Below are 11,994 nucleotides of genomic sequence, written 5' to 3'. Positions count from 1 at the left end.
GAGACTCCTGGGAGCCCGGCCTTGGTCGGCTAAAGTCCAAAGGGATGGTGACTTCCACCTGCAATGTCCCCACTGAAGTGCGAAGATGTGGAGCGTAGGTCAGAGAGGGTACCGGGAGGGGAGACGTCCTGAGAGGTGATGAGTTCCCTAGGCTCTGGCCACCCCACCCACGTCCCACTTCCCGGGCACCCGCGGGACACTGCCACTTTATCCCCTCCTCTGTCCACAGCCACCCCCACCACACCCCGCAACCCACACACACACGCTGGAGGTTACAAAACCACACAGCGTGAATAGAGGCTGGCGGAGCAAGAGCCCATTTCACGAGGGGTGGGGTGCGGGTTTCGGAGTGTGTAGAGAGCCCGATTCTCCCTCTTGGGTGGCTACAGGCTAGAAATGAATATCGCTTCTTGGGCGGAGGGTCCTCCTTAGGCCATCACCGTTTGTGGGACTATCTCTCAAACCCTCCATTGAGGCCACAAAATAGATTCCACCCCACCCCTCGACGTTTCCCCCGGGTGCTGGATGTATCCTGTCAAGAGACCTGAGCCTGACACGTTGAGTTAAAGACCTTTATTGGCTTTGAGTGTTTCTTTCTGAGATGGAGTCTTGCTCTGTCGCCCAGGCTGGAGTGCAGTGGCGTGATCTCAGCTCACTGCAACCTCTGCCTCCTGGGTTCAAGTGATTCTCCTGCCTCAGCGCCACCATGCCCAGCTCAATTTTTTATTTTTAGTAGACACGGGGTTTCACCTTGGTTCATTGGTTTTCACTGGAGATTCTAGATTCGAGCCACATCTCATGCTGTGCCACAGAAAGACTTCTTTTTTTTTTTTTTTTTAAAGCACAACATATCTGCTTTATTTGAGTGGCTTCGTATAATTGTGTTATAGATGAAGAAAAGGTATTAGACACTGTGCTAATGATAGTGAAAGTGAAAACAAAAGAAAGGCTATCTATTTTGTAGTCAACATAAAGTTGCTCAGTGTTTAGAGCTACCTAAATACATCAGCATTTAAACTCTTCCTAGGAAAATCTTGCCAATCTGAATAATCCTCCTTTAAACACAATTTTTGATAGGGTTAAGTTTTTTAAGAATGCGACTGCTGCAAAATAGCTGAACAGACAATACACATTTAAAGAAAACAACACAAGGATCAACCAGACTTGGGAAAAAATAAAAAACAACACGAGTCTTATGAAGAACTGAGTTCTTAAAATATGACGGAGGACACAGCTATCAGAAGAGAAGGCAGGATTGGCAAGTTGATTGTTACATTGGTCAGCAACAGCTAGCACTATCTTTTTGGCCATCTTTCAGGCAATGTAACTACTACAGCAAAATGAGATATAATCCATTAAACAACATATTCACAAATCAAAAAATGTTTTAGTAATAGAATGCTTCAGATTTAGAAGAAAATCAAATGATACAACTCCACTGCTGTAATAGTTAACCCCAAAGATAACCGTATCTGACAAAAAAACTACCACAGAGTCATGACTTCAGAATTATAGTTTCCCTTGATATTTATTTATGTATTTTTTTAACTTTTTTTTTTCTTGAGATGGCGTCTCACTCTGTCGCCCAGGCTGGAGTGCAATGGCGTGATCTCGGCTCACTGCCACCTCCACCTCCCGGGTTCAAGCGACTGTCCTGCCTCAGCCTCCCACGTAGCTGGGACTACAGGCACCCTCCACCACGCCCACCTAATTTTTATACTTTTAATAGAGACGGGGCTCCACCATGTTGGCCAGGATGGTCTCGATCTCTTGACCTTATGAGCCGCCCGTCTCGGCCTCCGAAAGTGTTGAGATGACAGGCGTGAGCCACCACGCCCGGCCTTCTCTTGATGTTTAAACTATTAAGTCAGTCCAGAAAAATACAACAAATGTCAACAGTAAGTATGGTATTGAGGCAGAAGTAGGAACAAACGTTTTCATATCTTATTCAGTTGATAACAATATGACCTAGGTAGTAATTTCCGATGTGTCTACTTATACACAAGTACAAAACAGTAAAACAGAGATACTGCTAAATAAAAGGGTACACTAACTTCTTTTTTTTTTTTTGAGACAGAGTCTCGCTCTGTCGCCCATTCTGGAGTGCAGTGGCGCGACCTCGGCTCACTGCAAGCTCTGCCTCCCGGGTTCACGCCATTCTCCTGCCTCAGCCTCCCGAGTAGCTGGGACTACAGGCGCCTGCCACCGCGCCCGGCTAATTTTTTGTATTTTGAGTAGAGACGGGGTTTCACCGTGTTAGCCAGGATGATCTCGATCTCCTGACCTCGTGATCCACCTGTCTCGGCCTCCCAAAGTGCTGGGATTACAGGCGTGAGCCACCGCGCTGGGCCCACTAACTTCTTAATAGTAACTCCATAAACTGGAACACTGTCAAAAAGCAGCAACTAGTGAATTGTTGCAATATTTTTTTCTATTATCCAATAAGTGAATTATGCTATTCCTTTCCAATTTCCCAAGCACTCTTTGTCCCAATCACCATTTCGGTGTTCGAAGAAAAAGTAACAAATAAAGTAACAAAACTAAAGAAACACACACACAAACAAAAGACAACTACAATATCTGCAAAATTTTGGTAGAAGACTGAAACTGTTGAGTATAAGGATCTGGCATTCTATTATCATGAGTTAATTTAAGAGTTTATTAAAGACATACATTTCGTAAGAAAACATTTCAGTTAGACGTTTTTGACCAGTATGTACCATCCCTAAGTATTTGTAACCAAATTCATGGCAATAAAGAGCTATCTAACAAGAAAAATTAGCGAGTATCGGCACCATCAATAAGAGTCTGTCTTTACACTTCATTACCACTTACCATGCGTTACAATGTCTAGGATTGACTCTGATAGCATTTCGAAAACAAGCTAATGCTTTGTCCGATTCTACAGTGAAGACAAACTCAAGCCCTAATACAGTAGAGGCCTAAGCATAATTTGGATCCACTTCGATAGCTCTCTGGAAGAATTTAATTGCCATATCATGTTCCTGTTGCAAGCGGAAACAGTTCCCTGCAGCACACCAGGCCTCTGGCTGGAGAATTTTTATCCATGTCTGTTAAGTCTTTTGACATAACTGAAAGAACAACATCCTTTTGAGAATGCCAAAGTGTTGCAGAGTAGATCTCCACGCCTTCGACCCTATAATTCTCAACCCTTCTAACCTCTGAGAATATTATTTCAGCTTGCATGTACTCTGAAAGCTCAAAATAGGCCCTTCCAATTTGGCACAGTACCCAACCAGTATTGTAGTGGTGAGAAGGTAGAAGGCTCAAAATATGGATAGCTTGTTTGCAGTGGTAAGAACACAAAGCTAAATAACCTTTCCCCCTTTCATGAAGAAGGTTCACCAAGCCTTCTGCTGCTGCTTTTTGTAGATTAAAAGCCTGAATCTGAGGTGTGATTGTGGATATTTTCCCTTCTGAAATGATGGAAGAGTCCCATTTTGTCATTTCCAGGCTGCCATTTATGTTAGGTTGAGTTATTCCTCCTTTGTTAGTTTTACTTTTTGTTTTTCTGTTTGGGATTTTAGGTGGACACTTCATTTTTAATTTTTTCCTATTCTCCTTGGTTGTGGAGCTGTCACTAGTCAAGAGTCGTGAATTTCTTCGAGGCAGTGCATTTGGGGGAGATGCCACAGTGGGGCTCAATACCTGAGGTGTTGCATTTGTTTGTGGACCAGAACTTTGTGTTTTTGCAAGAATTGGAGTTACTTCTCTGCTATTTCCACTCTGCAAGAAGACAGACTGTGCTCCAGTTTGGCCGACTCTGGCAACAGGCCTTTTTAAGGGTCTCTGGTGGATGGCACGTCAATGACAGAAGGTGTCTAATACTAGTGCAGTTTTGTAAATAGGATCCATCTCCCGGACTTGGGGTTTCTAATGGCAAAATTCCAACACTTGGAGTTAATGGACTGACAGCTGCTGGTCATCCTGATAAACTTCGACCAGTTTTTGGTTTATTTTGAATCTGTTTAGATAATATGGAAGTTCCTGTTCCCAGTGGGACAGTATCAGGTGAAATGACAGCGGAATCAATAGAAGACTCTGGGGAATCTGTATTCAAGGAGTACTTTGAATTGGAAGAATCTAAATTCAATCTGTTTAATTCAATTGTGTCCTGGGGTGTTTCCGTAAGAAGGGTCTCAGGCTGTCTGTGACATAGACTATGACGAGGTACTTGTGTGGTGCAACAGTTGGGCAGACAGTTGCTAAAGTTCTGTAAAGATGGGAATTTACATGTTTGGTCAGGATCTAGGCTTTTCACCTATTTCACATAATGATTCAAAGGGATACCAGAGGAAAGGCTTTAAACTAAGGCTCTTTTGGTAACACTCTGATCCTTTGGCAAGCCGATCTGTCTTGCAATATACATGTCCCAACAATGAAAGAGTAAAGCAAGCTGAATCACCAAACTCAGTAACAATACCATTATGGCTTTTCTGTTTATTAAACACTCCACCCGGTAAGATTTGTTACCCTTCTGCAAGCTTGCTGAGATCAACACAACATTTTGCAAGCAGGTATTTGCATTGCGGTGTAGTACAACTGTGTACTTTCAAGAGTCTATATGCTTTATAGACCTTTCCTGAGCGGTAAGAACAGGTCTCCAGTAAAAACAAGGCTTCTTCTGAGTGTACTTCTGCATAAAGGCGTTCTGCGAGGAAAACCGCATCTCGGTAAGCACAGTGGTTTAATGCTTGCCATATAGCAGCCTGGACGGGTTCCTGCAGCACCGTCATCCTCGAGGCTCAGGCCCACTTTCTGCAGTGCCTCAGGCACGCCCCCCGCCCAGGGCCCCCGTAGTGGCTCCTGGGTCTGCCAGCCCTGGCTCATTTAAACTCACCAGCGACAGTTACTGGGAGATGGGGGCGGCCGAGCCAGAATGGCTTCTTTATCCTGTCGACTCTGGAAAGCCAGGCCCCTTGTGATCCATTGCAAACCGAGAGTCACCTCATGTTTGGAAACATGGGGTTTCCATGTTTCCGCTCCCAAGTTCAGTGGAGGGATATGGAATGCAGGACAAAGGACTCTCTTCCTTATGATTCGGTCTGCACAGTGGGGCCTAGGGCTGGAGCTCTCTCTGTGCGGACCGACCGCTGACTCCCTCTACCTTGGATTCCATCCATCGGCCCCACCCTGGAACACAGGCCTTGGCAGATTCTGGCCCTTCCTGGCCCTTAAGTCGCTGTCAGAAACCCCATCTCCGGCTCGGATGCCCCGAATGACTGTGGCTTGCACCTGTCTGGAAACATTGGAAATCTCTCCTCTACACGTGGCCACCTAAAACCATAGGAGCTCGGGACACATGTGCTTTCAGAAGAGAATGCAGAGAGTCTCTTGCCGACTCTCTTGATTTGAGTCCTTCATGGGTGTGTGGTTAAGACTTAGTGAGACCAGATGTATTAACTCAGGCTGGGTGCTGGTGGCTCACGCCTATAACCCCAACACTTTGGGAGGCCGAGGCCATAGGATCCCTTGAGGAATCGCCTAACCCTGGGGAGGTTGAGGCTGCAGCGAGTGAGCCATAATGTTGTCACTGCATTCCAGTCTGGGCGAAAGACAGAGTGAGGCCCTGTCACAGGCAGGCAGGCAGACAGACAACAGCTGTATTATGTTCTTCTCAGGGTAGGAAGCAAAAATAACAGAATATAGCACTTATTTTTTTTTTGTGGGGGTATGGAGTTTCACTCTTGGTGCCCACGCTGGAGTGCAATGGCACCATCTCGGCTCGCCGCAACCTCCACCTCCCGTGTTCAAGTGATTCTCCTGCCTCAGCATCCTGAGTAGCTGGGATTACAGGCATGGGCCACCACACCCGGCTGATTTTGTATTGTTAGTAGAGACGGCATTTCTCCATGTGGGTCAGGCTGGTCTCGAACTGGCAACCCCAGTAGATCTACCTGCCTCGGCCTCCCAAAGTGCTGGGAGGACAGGCGTGAGCCATCGCGCCTGGCCGGCTACATTTTTTTTTTTTTTTTTAGTTTTCAATTTCAATCTATGTATTTATTGACTATTATTTATTTATTTGTTTGTTTATTTATTTATTTATTTTCGAGACGGACTCTCGCTCTGTTGCCCAGGCTGGAGTGCAGCAGCGCGATCTCGGCTCACTGCAAGCTCTGCCTCCCGGGTTCACGCCATTCTGCCTCAGCCTCCCAAGTAGCTGGGACTACAGGCGCCCGCCACCGCGCCTGTCTAACTTTTTGTATTTTGAGTAGAGATGGGGTTTCACTGTGGTAGCCAGGATGGTCTGGATCTCCTGACCCCGTGATCCGTCCGCCTCGGCCTCCCAAAGTGCTGGGATGACAGGCGTGAGCTAACGCCCCCGGCCTATTTATCTATTTATTAACTTGGAGTCCAGGTTATGAAACCAGTTAGTTTTTGTGTTTTTTTAGAGACGAGGTTTCACCATGTTGCCAAGGCTTGGATCCAGGGATGCACTTGCCCTCGGCCTCCCAAAAGTGCGGGGATGACAGGCGTGAGCCTACCGCGCCCGGCTCCCCCACTCCCCCTTCCCCGCTTGTCTTCCCGACAGTTTCACGGCCGAGTGTTTGGCTGGTGCGCTTAAATTCATTCTAAATAGAAATTTAGGACGTCAGTTTCTGGCTCATGGACTCTGAGCTGAGGAGTCCCCTGGTCTGTCTATCAGAGGCCCGTACACGTAAGGAGGAGAAAAATCGTAAAGTTTAAAATAAGTAATTTTGTGTTACAGAAATACACGGATATACCAAAAACACAGAAACCAGTCTTTTAGAAATTGCCTTAGCCCTGGTGTCTGTGCCAGTGATTCTCTTCGATTTGGACCTTGAGGGAGAGAATTCCCAGTCGGTCTCTCGTCTCTGGACGGAAGTTCCAGATGATCCGATGGGTGGGGACTTAGGCTGCGTCCCCCCAGGGGCCCTGGTCGATTAGTTGTGGGGATCGCCTGGGAGGGCGCGGTGACCCACTGTGCTGTGGGGGCCTCCATCCTTCCCCCTCCCTCATCCGCCTTCAGGCGATCCCAATTCATTCCGGGCCGACACTCTCATTGGCAGACATCGGGCATCACCTAGCGGCCACTGTTACTCTGAAAAAGGAGGCCTCAGAGGAAGGAAGCTCAGGCCCCCTGCGCACAGCCCGGGGCAACTGCGTCTTCTCCACCGCCCCCGCCCTCTTCTCCAACTTCCTCCCTCCGTTGTTGCCAAGGAAAGCGCCACTTTGAAGACTGGGTCTGATTGACGTTTGATCAGGCAAAAACAAACAAACAAATAAATAAAATAACATAAAACTAACTAAATAAAATAAGTCAACACAATACAATACAGTACAATACAATACAATACAATGCAATGCAATGCAATGCAATACAATACAATAGGCCAGGCGCGGTGGCTCATGCCTGTAATCCCATCACTTTCGGAGGCAGAGCTGGGCACGTCACCTGAGGTGGGGAGTTGGAGACAAGCCTGAAAAACATGGAGGAACCCCGTCTCAATTGAAAATACAAAATTAGCTAGGCGTGGTGGCACATGCCTATAATCCCAGCTGCTAGGAAGGCTGAGGCAGGAGAATTGCTTGAACCTGGGAGGCGGAGGTTGCGGTGAGCCGAGATCACGCCATTGCACTCCAGTCTGAGCAACAACAGCGAAACTCCGTCTCAAAAAAATAAAATAAATAAATAAATAAATACATACATACATAAATAAAAACCAATAAATAAAATAAAATATAAAATAAAATAAAATAAAATAAATAACTAGGCCCTGCGCCGTGGCTCAAGCCTACCATCCCAGCATTTCCAGAGGCCGAGGCCGGTGGATCACCAGGTGGTCAGACCAGCAGGGCCAGTATGGTGAAACCCCATCTCTACTCAAAATACACAAAATTAGCCGGGCGCGGTTCTGTACGTCTGTAATCCCAGCTCCTCGGGAGGCCGAGCTGAGGCAGGAGAATCGCTTGAACCTGGGAGGCGGAGGTTGCAGTGAGCCGACATCACGCCACTGCACCCCAGCCTGGCAGACAGAGCGAGACTCTGTCTCAAAAAAATAAAAATAAAAATGAAATGTAACAAAATAATTAAAAGGTGAGCTTCTGGGAAAAAAGAAAAAAAAAAGAAAACGACTCCACAGTGACATACACATAGGTCTCTCGCCTTTCGAGGCATCAAACACGTTACGAATTATGCGTAATTTCTTTTTGTAACTTCATCTTATTTTATTCTCATGATTTATTTTTTGAGACGGAGTCTCGGAGGCCCGCCCTCCCTCCGTCCCACTCCCTGGTTGCCCAGACAACCTCAGGAGACAGACCCTGGATGGGCCAGATGGCTCTTCTCTTTGATCCGTTGTTTCCTTGTCTTTCTTCGTGTCTTTAACCCGCGTGGACTCTTCTGCTTGGGTTTTACAGACGGCAGATCCACTTTAGGCCTTGTTGTTAGGGGGGACTTTCCTGATTCTCCCCAGATGTAGTGAAAGCAGGTAGATTTGCCTTGCCTTTTCTTCTCTTTCTTCTCTTTCTTCCTTTCTCTTTCTTTCTTTCTTTCTTTCTTTCTTTCTTTCTTTCTTTCTTTCTTTCTTTTTCTTTTTTTTTTTTTTTGAGACAGAGTTTCACTCTTGTTGCCCAGACTAGAGGGCAATGGCACGATCTCGGCTCATGGGCAAATATGGGCAAACATGTGAGTGTCTAGAGGTCAAGTGTTTGAGATATGGCTGTTGAAGGATTGGGTGGGAGAAAGCAGGAGGCAGGAGGCAGCACACCCTGCCTTGTCTATATATTCTGCTTTGCACAAGGCTGATGAACATAGATATTTCAAATAACTGAAAATGATGTCTCAACAGAAGCCTCCTTATGTGGAATTGGCTGTTGTTGCCAAGCCAGGATGAGCTGAGGATGGAAAATGAAACAGAGCATGAGCTGAGGATGTAGACCACTCAGAGAGGTATGTCCTTGGTAAAAGAGAAAATTTGTCCTGTACACATTTGTGCAAAGAACACTCCTATATTAAATCTTGTGGTTGCAAATGATAGAGGTGCAACTGGAGCCACCTTAGAGAAAAAGGAAGATTTATTGGCTCTTGTAGAAAACCTTGTAAAGAGAAAGATGTAGCTGGCTTCTGGGAGGACAGGGACAGAGGCTGGTCCCCTACTAGCATGGAGAGTGAAGCTTTCTTTGTGTCAATTGTCCTCTTTCAAGGACTTTTCCACAAGACTGGCCCACCGATGACAGAAGCTGCTAACTCTCATCTGCCCAGATTTCATTCATCCAATTTGTAAAACATATCAATGGAACACCTATAATATTAGAGACACTTTTCTAGGTGCTGGAAATGGTAGGAGAGGAAATGCAAGAAAATAAACTCTGTTCATATTCTAGAGGAGGAAATTCAGGCAGTAAACAAAAGTAAAGAGAAATATTTTACAGCATGTTAGAAAGTAGTTAAGTGCTATGGAAAAAAAAGTCAAGCATAAAGCCAGGCATGGTGGCTCATGCCTGTAATCCCAACAGTTTGAGAGCCAGAGGCCAGTGGATCACTTGAGCCCTGGAGTTTGAGACCACCCTGGGCAACATGGTGAAATCCCATCTCTACAAAAAATACAAAAGTTAGCTGGGTGTGGTGGCTCATGCCTGTACTCCCAGCTAGTCAGAGGCTGAGGTGGGAGAATCTCTTGAGCCTGGGAGGTCGAGGCTACAGTGAGCCATGATTGCACCACTGCACTCCAACCTGGGTGTTGGAGTGAGACCCTGTCTGAAAACCAAAACAAAAACAAAAAGAAAAAAACAATTAAGCATAGAGGAGGGATAGAAAATGCTGGAATGGGGAGTTGCAATTTAAATCGTGTAGTCATGGTGGGCCTTACTAGGAAGATGACATTTGGGCAAAGACCTGAAAGAAGAGAGGGAGTAAGCCATGCAAATAACTGAGGACAAAGGACTGAAGTTAGGGAGAACAGCAAGTGCAAAGGACATGAGGTAGGCATGTACTTGGTGTGTGTGAAGAACAGCAACAGGTCTAAGTCTAAACAGGAGTGAGCAAAGACATGAGGCCAAGGAGGTAAGAGAATGTGGGGCAGATTCTGTAGAGTTCTGTGAGTCATAGCAAAGACTTTGACCTTGACTTAGAGTATGAGTTAGGCAACTACTAGAGGGTTTTGCATGGAGGAGTGGCATTATCTGATTTGCATTCACCTTGGCTTCTGTGTTGAGAGTGAACTGTAGAGAGGCAAGGGTAGAAGTAGGGAGACATGTTAGGTAGCTGTTGCAATCATTCAAGGGGGGTATGATGGTGGCTCAGACCAGGTTGAGTCACAGTTTTGCTGTCTGAGAGAGAATGATCCTGTTAAGTTCCATGTAAAAACAGAATGAAGTCTATGGGGTCATATGGGTCACACGGGCACAAGTATGACTGGTTACCGCACTGTGAGCAGTTAAGTGGAGTGGTAGAGGTGACAGTTTATATAAAATGTGGGGAGCTGTTTCTAGAAGAGGGGAAGAGAAAGCGGCAGATCACAGTAGTTATCTATTTCAGGTGCTGTTTACTCAAGCCTGCTTTGAAATTACACAAGCATTCTTCTGCCTTTGACTGCATATTTGAATAGCTCTGGGAAAAATTATCTTCCTCTAACTCACACAATATATTCCACTACATCCAAGGATTAGTTTGCTGAAAAATCAAGCTAAGATTTTTGTGAAGAACAGAGCTTTGAGTGGATTTGATCCTAACACAATGTCTCTTAGAGTTCTTGACTTCCCTCCTAGAGAAGTTTTCTTTGTTGAAATATAGCTTACTCAATTTCTTATTACTGTCACAACAAATGACTTAAATTATTCCATATGCGTGTGCCTGGTTTTCTCAAAAACTACCTCTTTAGAATGACACCCTGATTATCTGAAAAGAGAATGTGTGACAAACATTATAATATTCATGTCATTTTATCTTCAGAGTGACTCTGGAAAATGCTGGACATAAATTTAGGAGTCTTAAGAGTAAAATAGGCTTTTCCGACATGACTGTTACAATCGCAATGAAAGATTCTAAAAACAGAAATGTTAGTCTTTTTGTATTTAACCATGATCTAAATTCAATGACTGGTCCTTAAACAGTGGTCTCTTTCCTCCAATTTTTTTTTTTTTCCACAAAGGCATGACATGATAGTAACTTCAACCATTTCAAACTGTATCCACTATTAAAATCGATCTCTCTTACAATGACAGTGCACTCCTCCGCTTCAACTTTTATTTGATTTTGTACTCTTGGTTTAGACTGAGTTTAATGTTATCAATTTGCATCCTGGAAAAAGAAGCTGAATATTTCTTTCTTTTTTGTGTACAAGCTTACCTGTGGCCCTTCTAGAGTGAGATGTTTAGACTGTGTTTATATTGTATACTCTCTGAGTACTGTGAGTTACATCCAGATGGAAATAATTATTCCCAGGTGCGACTAATTCTTGTTAAGGCACCATTCTATTCACCACTGATTCCATGGTCTACACTTTCTGACAGCCAATAGTCACCTTCTGTACCTTCAATGACCAGCTAGCATGTATCTGCCACTTCTCTCTTTTTCTCTTTCTCTACTCTTCACCCATTTTTTCTCTCCCCTGGATTTAGCACAAAAATGTAAATGGCAACACAAAAATTTGTTCTGAAAGACTAAATCTGTGTTACATCTTGGAAACGATGTATAGTGTGTTAGATTATTAATTTACATGGAATTATTTTATTTTGATTTTGATTTTTTTGAGATGGAGTTTTGCTTTTGTTGCCTAGGCTGGAGTGCAATGGCGTGATCTCGGCCCACCACAACCTCCACCTCCCGGGTTCAAGCGATTCTCCTGCCTCAGCCTCCCGAGTAGCTGGGATTACAGCCATGCGCCACCACACCTGGCTAATTTTGTATTCTTAGTAGCGACAATGTTTCTCCATGTTAGTCAGGCTGAGCTTAAACTCCCGACTTCAGGTGATCGGCCAACCTAGGCCTCCCAAAGTCCTGGGATTACA

The 11,994-nt window shown here is 45.0% G+C and overlaps 1 pseudogene; it reads right to left on the bottom strand.

Annotated features, from left to right (window-relative positions):
- Window positions 1–2,831: 2,831 nt before the first annotated feature.
- On the bottom strand, window positions 2,832–4,788 carry LOC116476798 (cell division cycle protein 27 homolog; annotated as a pseudogene).
- Between the last annotated feature and the right edge of the window lie 7,206 nt (window positions 4,789–11,994).

This window comes from Hylobates moloch, unplaced genomic scaffold (genome assembly GCF_009828535.3).
Source record: "Hylobates moloch isolate HMO894 unplaced genomic scaffold, HMol_V3 SCAFFOLD_11, whole genome shotgun sequence".
Classification (NCBI taxonomy): Eukaryota; Metazoa; Chordata; class Mammalia; order Primates; family Hylobatidae; genus Hylobates; species Hylobates moloch.
Note: the sequence above shows the minus strand (reverse complement) of the source record. Positions and strands in the feature narration are given on the sequence as shown.